Source organism: Triticum urartu, chromosome 2A (assembly GCF_056163025.1).
Source record: "Triticum urartu cultivar PI428250 chromosome 2A, HENAU_Tu73, whole genome shotgun sequence".
Lineage (NCBI taxonomy): Eukaryota > Viridiplantae > Streptophyta > Magnoliopsida > Poales > Poaceae > Triticum > Triticum urartu.
This window is the reverse complement of record NC_141874.1, coordinates 371,400,005-371,419,969: the sequence shown is the minus strand read 5'-3', so window position 1 is coordinate 371,419,969 and position 19,965 is coordinate 371,400,005.

Sequence of the window (19,965 nt, the reverse complement as noted above, 5' to 3'; positions counted from 1 at the left end):
TCTCCTCCTCGCCAGTTCCCCTCCCCCCGAAGAGAAGGCAGTTCATCGCTGCTCCCATGGATTCGCCAGGTGGTTCTCCTCCTTGTCGGGGCTGGGAGACCTTGGACAACGATCCTGTGGGATAAATCGCACGCCGCTCCGACGTCCTCATCGCCGCAAGACTAGGTGCTTCCTCCACCAACTTTTTCAAGACGCTGCTTAAACAGGCCATGCTTGTTGGTCTTCCACGCATCCTCGAGGAGAAGGTTCTTCTATGGGACAATCCTTCAAATAGTCCACCGCTCCTTGGCCATGGTTGCACGTTGACTCCGCTAGAGTTGCCAACGTTGAGAGGTAGTCGGATTTTGTTCGATGAGCAGGTCAGTAATGGAGTTTGATCATGTAGTACATAGTTATTCCATTTCCATCCCATAATTTCTCCGCTGCCCACCGTCTTATATATAGGTCTGGGTCGATGCCAACGAAGATTGGCTTGCATACCTCCGGCCGAATACCACCATCATTTTGCACAACATCCACAATAGTGCGGCCGTTCCGGTAGACCCCTTCTCCACCATTGGGATCGGCCTTCTGGACTGGCTGGGCAAGAATACGTATGATGATGCCTACATGAGATTGAAGAAGATAGCAATTGCGGACCCGCCGACAAAGCGACGTGGCTACGACGATTACTATCTCATCGTGGTGGTCGACATAAGGATTGCCATCAATGCAGGAGGCAGTAATGGCAGAGGCTGGCGTATGTTGGTGGCGGCAGATTTGTACCCCTACATGTTCGAAGACGCCGTGCGCCATCTAGGTCGCATCTTCGCTGTGAAAATCCAGGGGACTTGTTTCATCTGGTTGACATCCTATGGTACGGGAGATTACAAACAGAATGCACAAACCATCATTTGCAGGGACCAGTCATCCCCCGATCAAAATAAGATCGCCGATCCTGGATGTTTATTTGCATCCGCGATTCGGTCTAACCTGGAACCATGTAGCTGACTTTGGCATATTGGGATCAACTATCTTAGCAGTCGTTACCCATGGTACCACTGATGTGCAACATGGTCACATAATCTACCATGATCGGACCGTCACCATCTACCCAGGTATTCCCTTTTTAACCCTCTCGCCTTCTCTTTCATTGTTGTACTACTAGTATACTTTGTAGTACTACTAGTAGGAGTACTTTTTACCTTGGAGGACGCGTATAGCTAGCTAGGCCCTTGAAGACTTGAACCCACTAGCTGCCACCATTTTTGTTTTTCCATGTCTTACTATCTCATCCATGTAGCCAAGAGTGGCTATATATAATAAGCCGGTTATTTTACTTCCTCTATACCGGAGTAGTACTATTTGCTGCACAGTATTACTGACCGCCACATTTGAGCACAACATTATTATGCATGGACCTTGACTATGTACGTCACCATGTGTCCAGATGTGGGATGACGCGTGTACCAGATGAACGGCGCCGAGTTCGACCCCCGTGATGCTACGTGGGTGCTGATACGTCTCCAACGTATCTACTGTTTTGGACTATATTGGGCTTTATTTTCCACTTTTATATATTTTTGGGACTAACCTATTAACCGGAGGCCCAGCCCAGAATTGCTGTTTTTTGCCTATTTCAATGTTTCGCGGAAATGGAATATCAAACAGAGTCCAAACGGAATAAAACCTTCGGGAACGTGATTTTCTCACCGAACATGATCCAGGAGACTTGGACCCTACTCCAAGGAGTCAAAGAGGCAGTCACGAGGGTGGGGGCGCCCCCCTAGGGCGCACCCCCTGCCTCGTGGGCCCCTCGGTGCTCCACCGACGTACTCCTTCCTCCTATATATACATATGTACCCCCAAACAATCAGAACAGGAGCCAAAAACCTAATTCCACCGCCGCAACTTTCTGTATCCACGAGATCCCATCTTGGGGCCTGTTCCGGAGCTCCGCCGGAAGAGGGCCGTCATCACGGAGGGCTTCTACATCATCATAGCCTCTCCGATGAAGTGTGAGTAGCTTACCTTAGACCTTCGGGTCCATAGTTAGTAGCTAGATGGCTTCTTCTCTCTTTTTGGATCTCAATACAAAGTTCTCCCCCTCTCTTGTGGAGATCTATTCGATGTAATCTTCTTTTTGCGGTGTGTTTGTTGAGACGATGAATTGTGGGTTTATGATCAAGTCTATCTATGAATAATATTTGAATCTTCTCTAAATTCTTTTATGTATGATTGGTTATCTTTGCAAGTCTCTTCGAATTATCCGTTTTGGTTTGGCCAACTAGATTGGTAGTTCTTGCCATGGGAGAAGTGCTTAGCTTTGGGTTCGATCTTGCAGTGTCCTTTCCCAGTGACAGAAGGGGCAGCAAGGCATGTATTGCATCGTTGCCATCGAGGATAACAAGATGGGGTTTATTTCATATTGCATGAATTTATCTCTCTACATCATGTCATCTTGCTTAAAGCGTTACTCTGTTTTTAACTTAAAACTCTAGATGCATGCTGGATAGCGGTCGATGAGTGGAGTAATAGTAGTAGATGCAGAATTGTTTCGGTCTACTTGTCACGGACGTGATGCCTATATACATGATCATGCCTAGATATTCTCATAACTATGCTCAATTCTGTCAATTGCTCAATAGTAATTTGTTCACCCACCGTAGAATACTTATGCTGTTGAGAGAAGCCACTAGTGAAACCTATGGCCCCAGGGTCTATTCTCATCATATCAATCTCCATCACTTTAATCTTGTTTTGCTTTTTACTTTGCTTTTACTTTTACTTTGCATCTTTATGCCAAAAATACCAAAAAAATATTATATCTATCAGATCTCACTCTTGTAAGTGATCGTGAAGGGATTGACAACCCCTAATCATGTTGGTTGCGAGTAGCTATCGTTTTGTGCAGGTACGAGGGACTTAAGTGTGGCCTCCTACTGGATTGATACCTTGGTTCTCAAAAACTGAGGGAAATACTTACGCTACTCTGCTGCATCATCCCTTCCTCTTCGAGGAAAACCAACGCAAGCTCAAGACGTAGCAAGAAGGATTTCTAGCGCCGTTGCCAGGGAGTCTACGCAAAAAGTCAACATACAAAGCACCTATCACAATCCCTATCTCTCGCATTACATTATTTGCCATTTGCCTCTCGTTTTCCTCTCCCCCACTTCACCCTTGCCATTTTATTCGCCCTCTCTCTCTCTATCCTCCCTCTCTATTTGCCTCTTTTGCTCGCTTGCCTTTTGTTTTCTCGTGTGTTGGATTGCTTGCTTGTCGTTATGTCTGAAATTGGGGAAGTTATCGTCGATATGGGCGATAACAATATCATGGAAAATTCTGATGCTCCTGCTGAAGAACCCCCTACCTACCATACAAAAAGATTTCGAATCGGTAGTGGTAATATTATTGGAAAAGGAGTTATTCAAGATTTCTTTACTTGTGCCGGTGCCTTGCCCTCTATGGGCGGTTCTATTCTCCATAGAACTAGTAGTCTTGCGGACGCTATTGCCATGCTTATCGTTGAACTTGAAAGACAATTTATGCATATGCACCCATCTATACAAAGAGTTTTCCTAGAATTTTCTAATATCGAGCATTCTTCTGTTAAGCGTGCCGCTACTATCTTTTTGCCTCATGAATTCAGATTTATAATGAAAGAAGCCAAAGAAATCTTTGCGCACTATAGGGTGGACACTGGTCGTCCTCCCATAGAATCTATCCTCTTCGATCAAGAAGAAATTATGCGCTTTCAATCTCTTGACAATGTTGCTTTTAATGAAAACCTTAGAAAATAGGTGCCAACCAATATTTTAATTGATAGAATCTCTGAACTTAATGATGATTTGGCTATTCGAAATAATGAGCTAGGATGCTCTCTTGAGTTTAGGCTCACAAGGTTCTGTCAAAAGAATTCTTATAATGATGAATTGGTTGTACAATACGAAGGGCCGAAAGAGGAACCTATACCTCCTAAAATTGATCTTGGGGACTTCTGTCCTATTAAATTAAGCCCTTTTGATTACATTTGCTTGCCTCAAAGAAAACTTGCTGCCAAACATAGAGAATATGAAATGAGTTTCACCGATCTATCTTATTACTACGGCACAACCTAGATCTATCCTCGCTTTTATGCCTAGCTAGGGGCATTAAACGATAGCGCTTGTTGGGAGGCAACCCAATTTTATTTTTATTCCTTGATTTTAGATCCTGCTTAGTAATAAATAAATTATTTAGCCTCTTTTTTGGTTGTGTTTTTTGTGTTTAATTAGTGTTTGTGCCAAGTAGAACCGTTGGGAAGACTTGGGGAAAGTCTTGTTGAACTTGCTGTAAAAAACAGAAACTTTGGCGCTCACGAGAACAGCTGTCATTTTTATTTGAAGAGTGCTATTTAGTTAATATTTTTTTCAGATGATTAATAGATAAATTCCTCAAGTCCAGAAATTTATTTTAGAATTTTTGGGGTTCCAGATCTTGCGCTCGCTACAGATTACTACAGACTGTTCTGTTTTTGACAGATTCTGTTTTTCGTGTGTTGTTTGCTTATTTTGATGAATCTATGGCTAGTAAAATAGTTTATAATCCATAGAGAAGTTGGAATACAGTAGGTTCAACACAAATATAAATAAATAATGAGTTCATTACAGTACCTTGAAGTGGTCTTTTGTTTTCTTTCGCTAACGGAGCTCACGAGTTTTCTATTTTGAGTTTTGTGTTGTGAAGTTTTCAAGTTTTGGGTGAATTCTTGTGATGGATTATGGAACAAGGAGTGGCGAGAGTCTAAGCTTGGGGATGCCCATGGCACCCCCAAGATAATACAAGGACACCAAAAAGTCAAAGCTTGGGGATGCCCCGGAAGGCATCCCCTCTTTCGTCCACTTCCATCGGTAATTTACTTGGAGCTATATTTTTATTCACCAACATGATATGTGTTTTGCTTGGAGCGTCTTGTATTATTTGTGTCTTTGTGTCTTAGTATGCCACAATCATCCTTACTGTACACACCTTTTGAGAGAGCCATACATGAATTAAAATTTGATAGAATACTCTATGTGCTTCACTTATATCTTTTGAGCTATGTAGTTTTGCTCTATGTGCTTCACTTATATCTTTTGAGCTATGTAGTTTTGCTCTGTGTGCTTCACTTATATATTTTGAGCGTTATAATTTTTCTCTATATGCTTCACTTAGATCTTTTAGAGCACGGTGGTGGATTTGTTTTAAAGAAACTATTGATCTCTCATGCTTCACTTAAATTATTTTGAGAGTCTTAATAGCATGGTAATTTGCTTAATAATAATATGCTTGGTATTCAAGATTTGTGAAACTTTCTTTTGAGTGTGTTGAATACTAAGAAAAGATTGAAGCATGATAATTGTTTTGAGATATGGAGGTGATAATATTAAAAGTCATGCTAGTTGAGTAGTTGTGAATTTAAAGAATACTTGTGTTAAAGTTTGTGATTCCCATAGCATGCACGTATGGTGAACCGTTATGTGATGAAGTCGGAGCATGATTTATTTATTGATTGTCTTCCTTATGAGTGGTGGTCGGGGATGAGCGATGGTCTCTTCCTACCAATCTATCCCCCTAGGAGCATGCGCGTAATACTTTGCTTTGATAACTTCTAGATTTTTGCAATAAGTATATGAGTTCTTTATGACTAATGTTGAGTCCATGGATTATACGCACTCTCACCCTTCCACCTTTGCTAGACTCTCTAATACCGCGCACCTTTCGCCGGTATCATACACCTACCATATACCTTCCTCAAAACAACCACCATACCTACCTATTATGGCATTTCCATAGCCATACCGAGATATATTTCCATGCAACTTTCCACCATCTTGTTCATCATGACACACTCATCATTTCCATAATGCTTAGCATGATCATGTAGTTGACATAGTATTTTTGGCAAAGCCACCGTTCATAATTTCTTCATACTTGTCACTCTTGATTCATTGCATATCCCGGTACACCGCCAGAGGCATCCATATAGAGTCATACTTTGTTTTAGAATCGAGTTGTAATCATTGAGTTGTAAATAAATTAAAGTGTGATGATCATCATTTAATAGAGCATTGTCCCAAAAAAAGAGAGAAAGGCCAAAGAAAAAAAAGAAGGCCCAAAAAAAAAGAAAATAAATAAAAAGGGACAATGTTACTATCCTTTTACCACACTTGTGCTTCAAAGTAGCACCATGATCTTCATAGTAGAGAGTCTCTCATGTTATCACTTTCATATACTAGTGGGAATTTTACATTATAGAACTTGGCTTGTATATTCCAATGATGGGCTTCCTCAAATTGCCCTAGGTCTTCATGAGCAAGCAAGTTGGATGCACACCCACTTAGTTTCTTTTTTGACCTTTCATATACTTATAGCTCTAGTGCATCCGTTGCATGGCAATCCCTACTCACTCACATTGATATCTGTTGATGGGCATCTCCATAGCCCGTTGATACGCCCAGTTGATGTGAGACTATCTTCTCCTTTTTGTCTTCTCCACAACCACCATTCTATGCCACCTATAGTGCTATATTCATGGCTCACGCTCATGTATTGATGAAGATTGAATTTTTTTTGAAAAAGTTAGAGTATGAAACAATTGCTTGGCTTGTCATTGGGGTTGTGCATGATTTAAATACTTTGTGTGGTGAAGATAGAGCATAGCCAGACTATATGATTTTGTAGGGATAACTTTCTTTGGCCATGTTATTTTGAGAAGACATAATTGCTTTGTTAGTATGCTTGAAGTATTATTATTTTTATGTCAATATAAACTTTTGTCTTGAATCTTTCGAATCTGAATATTCATATCACAATTAAGAAGATTTGCATTGAAATTATGCCAAGTAGCACTCCGCATCAAAAATTCTCTTTTTATCATTTACCTACTCGAGGACGAGCAGGAATTAAGCTTGGGGATGCCTGATACGTCTCCAACGTATCTATAATTTTTGATTGCTCCATGCTATATTATCTACTGTTTTGGACTATATTGGGCTTTATTGTCCACTTTTATATTATTTTTGGGACTAACCTATTAATCGGAGGCCTAGCCCAGAATTGCTGTTTTTTTGCCTATTTCAGTGTTTCGCAGAAACGAAATATCAAACGGAGTCCAAACGGAATAAAACCTTCAGGAACGTGATTTTCTCACCGAACGTGATCCAGGAGACTTGGACCCTACTCCAAGGAGTCAAAGAGGCGGTCACGAGGGTGGGGGGCGCGCCCCCCCTAGGGCGCGCCCCCTGCCTCATGGGCCCCTCGGTGCTCCACCGACGTACTCCTTCCTCCTATATATACATACGTACCCCCAAACGATCAGAACAGGAGCCAAAAACCTAATTCCACCGCCGCAAATTTCTGGATCCACGAGATCCCATCTTGGGGCCTGTTCCGGAGCTCCGCCGGAAGAGGGCCGTCATCACGGAGGGCTTCTACATCATCATAGCCTCTCCGATGAAGTGTGAATAGTTTACGTCAGACCATCGTTTCCATAGTTAGTAGCTAGATGGCTTCTTCTCTCTTTTTGGATCTCAATACAAAGTTCTCCCCCTCTCTTGTGGAGATCTATTCGATGTAATCTTCTTTTTGTGGTGTGTTTGTTGAGACCGATGAATTGTGGGTTTATGATCAAGTCTATCTATGAATAATATTTGAATCTTCTCTGAATTCTTTTATGTATGATTGGTTATCTTTGCAAGTCTCTTCGAATTATCCGTTTGGTTTGGCCAACTAGATTGGTAGTTCTTGCCATGGGAGAAGTGCTTAGCTTTGGGTTCAATCTTGCGGTGTCCTTTCCCAGTGACAGAAGGGGCAGTAAGGCACGTATTCATCGTTGCCATCGAGGATAACAAGATGGGGTTTATTTCATATTGCATGAATTTATCTCTCTACATCATGTCATCTTGCTTAAAGCGTTACTCTGTTTTTAACTTAATACTCTAGATGCATGCTGGATAGCGGTCGATGAGTGGAGTAATAGTAGTAGATGCATAATCGTTTCGGTCTACTTGTCACGGACGTGATGCCTATATACATGATCATGCCTAGATATTCTCATAACTATGCTCAATTCTGTCAATTGCTCAACAGTAATTTGTTCACCCACCGTAGAATACTTATGCTCTTGAGAGAAGCCACTAGTGAAACCTATGGCCCCCGGGTCTATTCTCATCATATCAATCTCCATCACTTTAATCTTGTTTTGCTTTTTTACTTTGCTTTTACTTTTTACTTTGCATCTTTATACCAAAAATACCAAAAATATTATATCTATCAGATCTCACTCTCGTAAGTGACCATGAAGGGATTGACAACCCCTAATCGCGTTGGTTGCGAGTAGCTATCGTTTTATGCAGGTACGAGGGACTTGAGCATGGCCTCCTACTGGATTGATACCTTGGTTCTCAAAAATTGAGGGAAATTCTTACGGTACTCTGCTGCATCATCCCTTCCTCTTCGGGGGAAACCAACGCTAGCTCAAGACGTAGCAGGTGCCGAGGAACACTCTTGGAGAGTACTCGCTTTTCATCGGGGACAGCTACCCATTGTGAAGCGGATGCCACCTTCCGTGCACGACATGGAAGGCCTGCCGTTCATGATGCATGGTTGTGTCTTCAGTGCGCACCACCAGATGAACGACATGCTGGGACACGCTATCCCTGATTTATGCCGCTTCAGCTTGATGAGTCTCCATCGTGTGGAACCGGACTAGAAAGCTGCGACAATCATTCCCGTTGCCCACTGGTATGGATCGTGCTATCCATGAAGAACACCTGGGACTGGAACCTGGAGGAGGACATGTAGCCCATCTATAACGTGTAAGTGGAGTACGGTAATTGTGAACGGCAGCGCTGTGAATATATGCAGACTAGTCGTGCACAAATTTATCACATGAGTTGGAGATGAACTTGTGTGGCATAATGGCATTTGTCCTTTAGAATTTATTACTAGTAAATGTGTTATGTGTACGTGCAACTTGTGTGGTTGTTGCATGGGCTCCAACACGCTCTTTGAGAAAAAAGGTGGCACATCTTTGGATATACTTCACGTGGCGGCATCATACAGTAGCATCGTTTGCTATAGTTGTACTAGTACACTCCTACTAGGACGACAACTCCTATAAAACCTTGCGCTTGGCTCTTTGCCTCTTCGGGAGGTTCAACAGTTCGTACTCGTGTGAACCTTGCACTTGGCTCTTAGCCTCTTCGGAAGGTCCAACAATGATGATACTACAGTACAATATGCTTCTGGCAATCTGACACCGATTGAACTGCTGCACGCCACCGCGAGGGCAAGGGCGAGGGAGAGGGAGAGGGAGAGGGCGCTGTAGTCAAAACCCTCTCCTCGTCCTGCGAACCACCGCGCGCGTGGGAGAGGGAGAGGCGTAGTAAGCAAGCTTCTCCTCGTTCAGCGAGTTGACGGGACACATCAAAGCAGTACTAGTACTAGTAGTAGTAGTAGTAGTCCATACTGCGTCCTTTCCGATTAATATGGCTTAATTTGAAACGAGAAAAATACACTGGCGGTCAACGTATGTAACAGTACGCTCTTTACGGTCACTATATATAGTTTTGCGGCGATTATGCGATCACTAGCTCATCGTAGAGCACCGTATTGCACCCTACTGATCGGCCACATAGTCGACGTGGCACTTTGTTGACTGGTTAAATTGTCACCTGGTTTATGGGTCCCACCTGTCAGTTGGCAGAGCAAAGAAATCAGTTAAGCAAAACTTTACGCAGGCGCGACACGAGTCCAACCCTTGCGCGCGAACCGCCCTGGCTGTGTATGTGAGTGCATGCACGTGTCCTCCCTCGGTCTTCAAACAAAGAGTGTACTACATGATGTAGTACATCTACACTTCCAATGTGTTTAGCCTTTAATCTAAATCGATATTGATTGAAAGCATGCACAGCCCACTTATCTTATTGGTTGATATGCCACAAAACAAAAAACGAGAAGGGAGTTAATGTATGGTGCCTAAGTGTTTTGGGATTATTTGGTTTTCGTAAGGTGACTTACACACCTAGACGGAGGGAGTAGTTGAATTGAGATTGAATGCACTTTCTTCCCCGTCTTCCACTCTTCTTCCTCCTCTCTTCTTCTTCCTCCTCTCTTCCCCATCATCGGCCGCACACCATTTACCCCCGCTCACTGCTCGCCCGCCCGCGCCATCTTCCTTGGTAGCTCGCGCGTACCATATCCCCCTGCTCACTGCTCGGCCACACGAGGAGAAGCTTCTTCGCTCGCCCGCCCAAATCCACTTCCCCGCTAGCTCGCAGGCACCGAAAACCCCAATGACAGAACCGACTGACACGCAGAGCCGCGATTGGAATTCCCTCCCCGATGTTCTCTTGGAGCAGATCTGTAGTCGTATGGACCTACTCAGCACCGTCCGTCTGGCCGCATGCTCGGTGTCTTTGTACCGTCTACTCATCTGCAACCGGCCGGCTCTTTTCAAGACACCCTCCTTGCTGATGCCCGATCCTCGCAGGTGGCCCAGACACCAACTTGACGATCCTACGGAGGTTGCCGTGGTGCCCCTCGACTTGCTACCACTACCCGTCCACCTGTCCTTCATGCGAGGCCACTACTGGGCGGGCATGAAGGCCAACTAGATCGTCCTCATCCACCACACTGGTAGTCCGTGGCGTCTCGTGGATATCTACACCCAGCGAGAGATCACCCTTCCATCGTTGGATACCGCCGCCATCGAGCCTCGCGGCCCACCGGACACTCCTGCCTACTACGCACGAGACGCGTCAAGCTTTTGGCTCGACCTCTGTTTGCAGAAAGTTGTAATCCGCGAAGTGCCCACACCATCAGAAGACTACATGGATTAGAAGCTCATTGCCTTGTTCAACAAGGGATTAGTCTATCTGGAATCCGGTCGCCATACATGGTTATGGCTCATCATCAATCCTGTTGAGGAAACATTTCTGTCTGATGCTATAGTGCACGATGGCATCGTTTACGCGGTCGACGCACAGATTGGCTACCTATATTGGTGGAATATATCGTCGTGTAATTGTTCTATCTCATCTCATCTTTACCTTATGAATACGACTGCCTGTTCATTTGTTACAAATTTAGAATGCATAGCATGTCTATAACCACATCATTGCTATATGTTCCTCTCATTTCCTAGATTTTTATGACCACACATGTTATTGTTAGAGTTGATATGAGAACAATTGGCATCTAATGATTGTTAGAATACATATTATGAGCATAACATCATGATTGCTATATGTTACTCTTGTTTACAAGATTTTTATAACAATGCATGTTATTGCTTAGAGTTGATATGAGAACAGTAGTAGTAAGTGCTATGGTAGAATATGAGTAGGCACTGTCATAGCTGTTTTCCTCTCATTGTTACATGATGTTTGAACCATGACATATCACTAGAATATGAAAGCCATTGGCTTATTTTTTTAACTTGGGGTATGATTATGACCACGGCATTGCAATTCTCTGTCTATGATATGTGTCACTGTTATAATAATCTTAATTCCACACATACTCTGAACATGATTGTTTATTTTTGTCCTTTTGGTATCCAATTTGAATTGTTGCAGCAGACGCAAATGCGCTGGCCTTCATGATTCCAGGACCTGGAATCATACCAGCCGATGGATGGTGGTTTATCGCTCATTCAGCTGACGGCGATCATTTGATGCTCATTCGACGTACCAAATTGACCAAACCATTACATCAAACCACATACAGTACAATGCGTGAGGCGTTCGTGACATTGATGGCTATGGCTGCTTCGTGTTCGAGAAAGATCCCAGCTCCGTTGGGCCAGGCGTATTCAACTGGAGGCAGGTTTACAGGCTCGGCAACCACTCCTTGTTCCTCGGGCTCAATTATCCGATCATCCAACCAATCATCGATCATATCACCGGCGATGATTACTGTGCTATGCAACTTCCATTCGCGAGGGGGGGGCTGTGTTTACACATCATACCATGGGTTTCATGAATCACCATATCCAGAGATTCGTCGACACAGCTTGTTGCCAGATAATCTTCAGTGTGTGAAAGGCATCAAGCTTCCATGCGATGGATGGCTTTTGCAAACCCGACATGCGGCGATGTGGTTCATGCCAACAGCAAATATGCACAACTTGATTCGTGCTGATATCTAGTCTGAGCCATGTATTCTGCTGCTGTAGCATGACCCTCTTTTGTTGGATATTATGTACTGTTGTTAGTTTGAAGCACTCCTTTGGTTTGAAGGATAGATACCTTCCTGGGATCAATTGCATCCTAACTCACCTGCGTAGGATGTACTGATAATGATGATGGAGATGCTGTGCAGAAGCCATATATATTATATATATAGGACAACACTATTCTAATCCCAGGATTAGAATAGTTATTTGGATCACGGTCGACCCTTTAAGGACGCGGGCGAGGTGTTCCTGGATCCAACCCGATGCGCCCACGACCCACTTGCTTCGTCACCGTACCCACCTACCTCCCTGATCCAGCCCAACCCCCCGCCCACCCCACCCCAATCCCCGGCGTGCCTCCCTCCACCAGCCCCCCGTCCCCGGTGTTCCTGGACCTCCCCTGGCTCCGCGCGCCCCCCACCAAATCCGGCGACCAGGGGAAGGTCCCGATCAGGCGCAGGGGTCGCGCGTGACCTCCTGCCGCTGCCTGGTCACCCAACCCGCTGCACCGTCAACCACCTACCCCGCCCAGATCCATCGAAGTGCCGGACCAGCCAAGCCGCTAGACCGTGCGGGAAGCTTGACGGTGGCTTCCCCACAAACATGTCGGTCGCCGGCTAGGTCCAACGCGGCAACCCACATCGACTAGGCCACTACCGGTGATCCCGAGCCACCCTCCTCCTTCCCCTATGCCGGCCACTTCCCTCCCACGGGCGTCGTACTCCTCCATCCCCCGCGTGCCGCCTCCCTCCACTACACGTCGCCCTCCTCTTTCCCCACGCCCACCACGCACCTTCATTGTGCAGATCCACGCCACCCCCGACCTCCTCGTTCTTGTTCATCCTGCTAGCATATCTCGGACGCCGCCCTCCGGCAACTGGTGATGCTCCCCCGCCACCACTCTTCCTCCTTCCCGATGGGGCTACACTACCACCGCGTGCAGGAAGTCCATTGCCTCCACCCAGGTTGTTCAATGCCGCCGTCGTGGACGTGCCATGGCTTGTGATTCGGCGACAAACAATGGATACTACAGAAGGAGCCGCAGGCTCGAGGACCTCTAGTTCGACTGTCCATTTGCTTGCTCGGCGGTCGGACTACAGCTTCTACCGACATCCCCTGAACAAACCTCAAGTCTTATACTTGTTCCTATTTTTTGCAGCAAAAGGCTGACTCATAAGTTCATCTTCTTTATGCTTTTTAGCTCAGCTACTTCCCATTATTAAGTCAATTTATTTTGTGTTTCTATGTTCCTATAGCATGAACAAGTGCCAACATTAAAAGTTTAGTTTTCGTTCTTTTGTAGTTATTTCTCCAAGCTTGAGGGAGCACCGACCATCTCCAACAAAACATTTTTCTACCTTTTTTTTGTTCACAGTGTTGAAAAATGAGAGATACAACAAGTGTTTGTTAGTATGGCAACAAGCCGAGAGAATAATTGAAAATATGTTTTTTCTTGTTCTATTGTTTCTGTATTTGGCTTATGAAAAATTGACTTAACGTATGACCAGATATCCCTCGGTTGGAACAAGCTAAGTAAATAATTATTTCATTTTTTCTTGAAGTACAAATTGGTGAACAAAGGCCGTTCAACACTGTGAACCCAGGCCGTTCAAGTCCCCCGATCTCCCCCGTTTCTAAAAAAATCCCCATTTTAAATTTGAAGTTATAAAAAATGATTTTCCCCATTTCTAAAAAAACCTAGAAGGTCAAATTGAAATTAGCGAGTGGTTCAATGTTTTTCATTTATAGCAAAACTTGGATTTTTGCCGTTAATGCTAAATAAAACACGAAGACCAAATTGAAAGATGTAGCTATTTAATGTTTATAAAAACACGCATATTTTCCTCATTATTAAATAATAAAACCAAGAAGTCCAAAGGGGATTTTCTTCAGTACTAAAGAATAAAACCATGAAGTTCAAATTTGAGAATAACGAAGAAGTTCGATGTTTCTAAGAAAACTCCAATTTTCATATTTCTGAAAAATACATAAAGAAGTTCGAATAAAAAAGTTAGAGAGGTTCGATGTCTATAAAAAACTCAGACATTTTCCGTTACTAAAGCGAAATAGAGAGAAGTTCAAAATAATAATAGCCAGAAGTTCATGTACTACATAGTGTGCATTTTGTAGGAAAAACAACACGTGAAAAACAGAGTGAAGTTCAAAAAGCTCCAGAAGTTCAACCTCTTCACGAAGTGCATTTTTGGAGACTCTGTTTTTCCGATAAAGGTAGAACGCATTATCTCAGAAGTTCAGATTGATAACTGACAGAAGTTCGCGTACTACACGGTGTGCATTTGTATTGAAAAAGAATGAGAATGCAAAGCCTAGATTTTTGTTGCTAGAAGTTCAAGTGCTCGGCCCTAGAAAGTTAAAAAATTCTTGTGAGAAAGGTTAAACAAAAATATGTGATAGAAGTTCAAGGTGAAAACAATGAGAATTTCAAGTACTGCAAGGAATGCATTTCACGTGAGAAAATAAAAGTGTAGAAAAATAAAAGCTTAAAAGGTTTGTTGAAAGAAGTTCAAGTACTCTGTCCGGAGAAGTTAAAAAATTCTTGCGAGAGAGGTTCACCTTGTATTTCCATGTTTGATTTTTTCCGTATAAAAATCAAATACAATTCTTTACTCAAAACATAAAAAGGTCAAGTTCCAATTGAAATAACGGAGAAGTTCAGAGTTTATTAAAACCTAGGATTTACTTGTTCAATAAATAAAAAAACACAACGCCATTTTTGCACTTTTAAAAACAACTCATACACGAAAAAATGGTTGCTAGAAGTTCAAGTGCTCAGCGAGGAAAAGTTCAAAAAATTCTTGTGAGAGATATTCACCGTGTATTTAGATGTCCAAATACATAAAAAATATGTTGTTTTATAATTCTCTCAAACCAGAGAGAAGTTCAAAAGTGATAACAACCGGAAGTTCACGTACTACTTGGTGTGTGTTTCATATAAGAAAACTACAATAAAGTGAAACAGAGTGAAGTTGAAACAGACATGCCCCAGAAGTTCAACTACTTCACGCAGTGCAAAAAACAACACGTCAAAAATAGATTGAAGTTCAAACAGACATGCCCGAGAAGTTCAACTAGTTCACACAGTGCATTTCCATTCGCGATGAAGGCAGAAATCATGATCTCGTCATTTTCTAATTTATTTCAAAACGGCAAGAAAATCATTTGTGTAAGTTCAAAGTCCTCGGTCGGAGAAAGTGAAAAAAATATTGTGAGAGGTTTGTACAAAAGAATATCATTTGTGTAGCACTAACGAAATGGATAAGAAAATTACAAACGAAAATATGTCACAGAAGTTCAACGTGAAGACAACACGAAGTTCAACTACTACGCTAAATGAATTTTAGATGAAAAACATTTAAAATTGTCGCGAGTATGAAAAGATGATCAACACGGGAAACTTGCGTGCTTACAGCAGCTTTCCATCGGTATATCACCTGCTCAATTCCGGTGAATGGATGGAGAGTTACGAGCAGTGGATGGAGACCTACGAGCAAAAAAAAATCACGTGAAAAACATAGTGAAGTTCAGGTACACGCGCCGAGAAGTTCAGGTTCTTCACGCGGTGCATTTTCGAAGAATCTGTTTTGCGATAAAGGCAGAACGCATGATCCCGCCGTTTTCAAAATTACTTGAAAACGGCTAGGAATCAGAGAAAACCATCAACATGAAAAAGTTTCACATTTTCTGTAGCTTTTCAGCGGTATATTATTTGCCCCATTCCGATAAAGTTTGTAGAAATTACGGCGAAAATATGTTTTTCGCCATTTTCGAAACTGACTTAAAACCGTAAAGAATTGGGAGAAACAATACATACCAAAAAGTTTCGCATTTGTTCAAGCTTTCCAACGCCATATCATTTGCTGCATTCAGACGCACGGATAAAAAATTAGCTCGAAAATACGAACTCGGTAGGACTTGGACCATTTTCTAAATTACTCTTAAACCATTCAAAATTAGAAAAAAACTTTCAAGATGAAAAAGTAGCGCATTTTCATATGCTTTCCAACACCGTATCATATGCCTCCATTGGATTAGCCATTTAGAAATGACACCGAAAAAACAAACTCAGTTGTTCGGTTTACGAAATTTTACATTTTTTCAAATTAATCTTTAACCATAGGGAATTAGAGAAAACTTTCAACATGTGGAAGGAGCGGTTTTGCAGCAGCTTTCCAACGCCATATTATATGCCTCATTCCGATAAACGATTTAGAAATGCGATCGAAAATACGATTCACGTTTTTTGTGCGAAGAAAAAACGGTTTTCAAAACTGCTCTTAAACCGCTTATATTTTGCCAAAAATTTAAGTTGGGTCATGATATTGGTGTCCATAGCTTTCCAACGGTATATCGCAAGCCCCATTTGGGCAATGTTGGCGGAAGTTCAACCTAGTTCACAAGGAAGTTCAACGTACTACTAGTGGGGCAAGTCATGTTGTGATCATAATATTATTCTGATCCCGTGATCAGAATAGTGTTTATGTATGTGTATATATATATCAGTTAGGCTTCAAGCGCGTACTTGTTAGTTAAACCTATGTATAAATCGTGACACTAAATACGACTAGTAAGTAGTACAGTAGCAGTACTAGTATACGTCGGTCAAATTATTCATCATGTCCACACATTGAATTGACGTGACAACACGCTGCGCGTGAGGTGACACAAGAATCCCGGTGGCGTGTTCGGGTATTTTGGACTTCAAATTTGGAGTACCACTTATCTGTCGAAATCTTTCATCATTCACTTAAAACAGTCGATTGATCATACACTGAGTACCATATAACTGGAGTTACCGATGCAAGTCGAAGAAGGATAGGCCCGTGCTACCGGCTGGCGTCAAGTTTGATCCCACGGATCAGGAGCTGATCGAGCACCTTGAGGCCAAAGTGAGTGCTGAGAGCGCAAGATTTCAGTCTCTCATCGATTTGTTCATACCAACCATCGACAGCGAGCACGGCATATGTTACATCCAACCTGGGAAACTTCCAGGTAAGACACCGATCGGCCATCTACTTGCACAAACATATTCCTTTTTTTATAGCTCTAATTTTCTTTTTAGACGCAGACCTGGTGAAGCAATTACAATTTGACAGTTAATAAAAAGTGAAACAAGTGACTGCAACATGCCAAAGATGTTATGAAAATGCCAACTAGGTACACTAAAACCTGTATTCCACAATACTGCAGGTATCACACTGAGTGGCCTAAGGAAGCATTTCTTCCAGCGCAATTCCAGGGTGTTCAAAAGGGGCGCGTGGACGGGTCGCAAGATACAATCGGAGTGCGGCATGCACGCGATGTGGCACAAGACCGGCAATACCTTGCCGGTGATGGTCAACGGCCGGCAGACGGGCAGCAAAAAAGGTTCTGGTGCTGCACACCAACAAGAACTTCGACCAGCAGAGGACCAACTGGGTGATGCACCAGTACCACTTCGGGGACCTGGAGCAAGAGAAGGAGCGGGAGCTGGTCCTCTGCAAGATTTTCTACCAGACGAACACTAGGGCCAGGAGTAAAAAGATTATAAGTTAGTTTGGTATTGGTAGTTGTACTACCTTGTCGTCCGCAAGTTGGTATTGTTGTGGACGATCTTTTGGTATGAACTTGCATTTTCTTCCAACCATCACGCCAAGGGTCGACGTGGATATAAAGCTGAATCATTTGTTTCGAAACGAATTTTCAGGCACCTGATTTTTATTTGATGGGTTGCATAAGGACCCGCCGTTCGAATTCCCAGTTCTCCAATTTTTTCGAAACAAGTGCATGCACTTATTATCACGATAAAAAAAAATATCCGTGCTGCATCCTAGTTATCAGTCTGTACTTGCAGAATTCTCTCGTTTATTGAGCACATATATTGTTTTTTCAGGTCGAGCAAGTTTCAACTGGGCTGTAGATTGCCCAGGGTTGTTCTGTTTTTAACAGGCCCAGCCCATCACGACAACGGGGCACAAAGATCCAGCAGGTATCTACTGGACTCTGGCCCGCCAGCGTTAGTTATATTTTGTCTTACAACATCCGTAGGCAGTTTTTTTACTGAATCATACACACAGCCTTGTTCTATTTTCCTCTTGAAACGCATGTCCTACATCCGTTTTCTAATCTCTACCTATAGTTTTACTAGTTCATATGCACGTATCATTATATTGAAAACACATAAAATTCCCTTTTCATATTTATATCCTTATTTTTGTTGTTTTTTCCCACCCAGTGCTGATTTTTTTACCACTGGTTTTCCCTTAAACCAACTAAATTGTCCCACGTCTTATTTGCTTACAAAAACAAAACAGTTTTTTTGGCAAATCAATAAGTTCTTAAAAAAGTGTTTATCATTTCAGGATTACAACAGTTCGGACTCCACCGAAATATGCAAAATAAGGTTGGACTTTTTGACCGTGGTCCTGGGCGGAAAATGGGCTGTAATAAATAACTTAAGAATTAGCAAATGGGCTGCAAATTATAAAAAATAGCAAATGGGCTTTATGTTGTCTGCCACAAATTTGGAGGCTAACTTGTGGGCCTACTAAGTTCATGCATACACAAGGTTTCTCAAAAAATAAACTTAGTCAATAATCGACTATACCAGTGTCAGACCGTTAGATGTCAATCTAATGGCAATTGTGCTTCTTCAGTCTCTGATCTTCCTGCCCCAGCCGGCCAAACCAGCGCCGTCGGAACCGCCTGCTCCCGCCTCCCGTGGCCGGCAGTGCTGCTGGGAAGGCCTCATGGCCCCATCATACTCGCATCCCTGGCCTGTCTATCCCTCTACTCACCCACACCTCCTGTTATTTTCCGGCGACGGCAGCCGAACCAGTCAACCCTCGTACTCTCAACCGCGTGGGCAGCCACTGCCGTGTCTTCCCCGGCTCCGTGTCATTCCTTTCGCAGGCCTCGCCGTCGTCCACCACCCTGGTGCTCTCGGGGCAGCGTGGTCAACGATATCCATCCAACTGCCGTAGTGCTTCTTCAACCTCTGGTCTTCCTGCCCCAGCCGCCCAAAGCAGCGCCAATCGTGCAGCATGCTCCTGCCTCCCGTGGCCGGCTGTGCTGCCGCGGAGGCCTCACCATCCCCATACTAATCCCACCGCTGGACAGGCCATCCCTCCACTCACCCACTCCCCTTGTTATTCTGCGGCGACGACAGCCTCACACCGCAGCCGAACCAGTGAACCCTCGTACTCCTCTTCGCGTGGGCATCCACTGTCGCGTCTTCCCCGGCTCCGCGTCGTCCCCTTCCTAGGCCTTGCCGTCGTCCACCGCCGTGGTGCTCTCGACGCGGCGTGGTCAATGTGGTCAACGACCGACTTCCATCGGAAGAGTACTGTACATGGAGAGGTTGACAACTGGGTCCACGGCAGCCGCAAGGAAGTGCCTCCTTGTTACGCGCAAAATAATTATTCGTCCACCTGACAGCAGGGACCCATCGGATGGGCCACCAGTATTTCGTGGAAAAAACGTTTCCCCCCTGACTGCTAGGACCCACCGGACGGGCCACCTTATTTCGCGAAAAAATGTTTGCCCCTGACTGCTGGGACCCACCAGACGGACCACCGTATTCGCAAAAAAAATGTTCGCCCCCGCTGTCAGCTCGGACCCACCGGAAGTGCCTCCTTATTACGCACAGAAAAATGAATACTCCCCCTGCTAGCTGGGACCCAACCTGGTGGGAGGCTGACTTGTGGGCCTACTAAGTTGACGAGGATGGAGGGCTTTGTCAACTTAGTCAATATGAACGATTCTAGCTCCAGTGATCGTACGATGTCCAT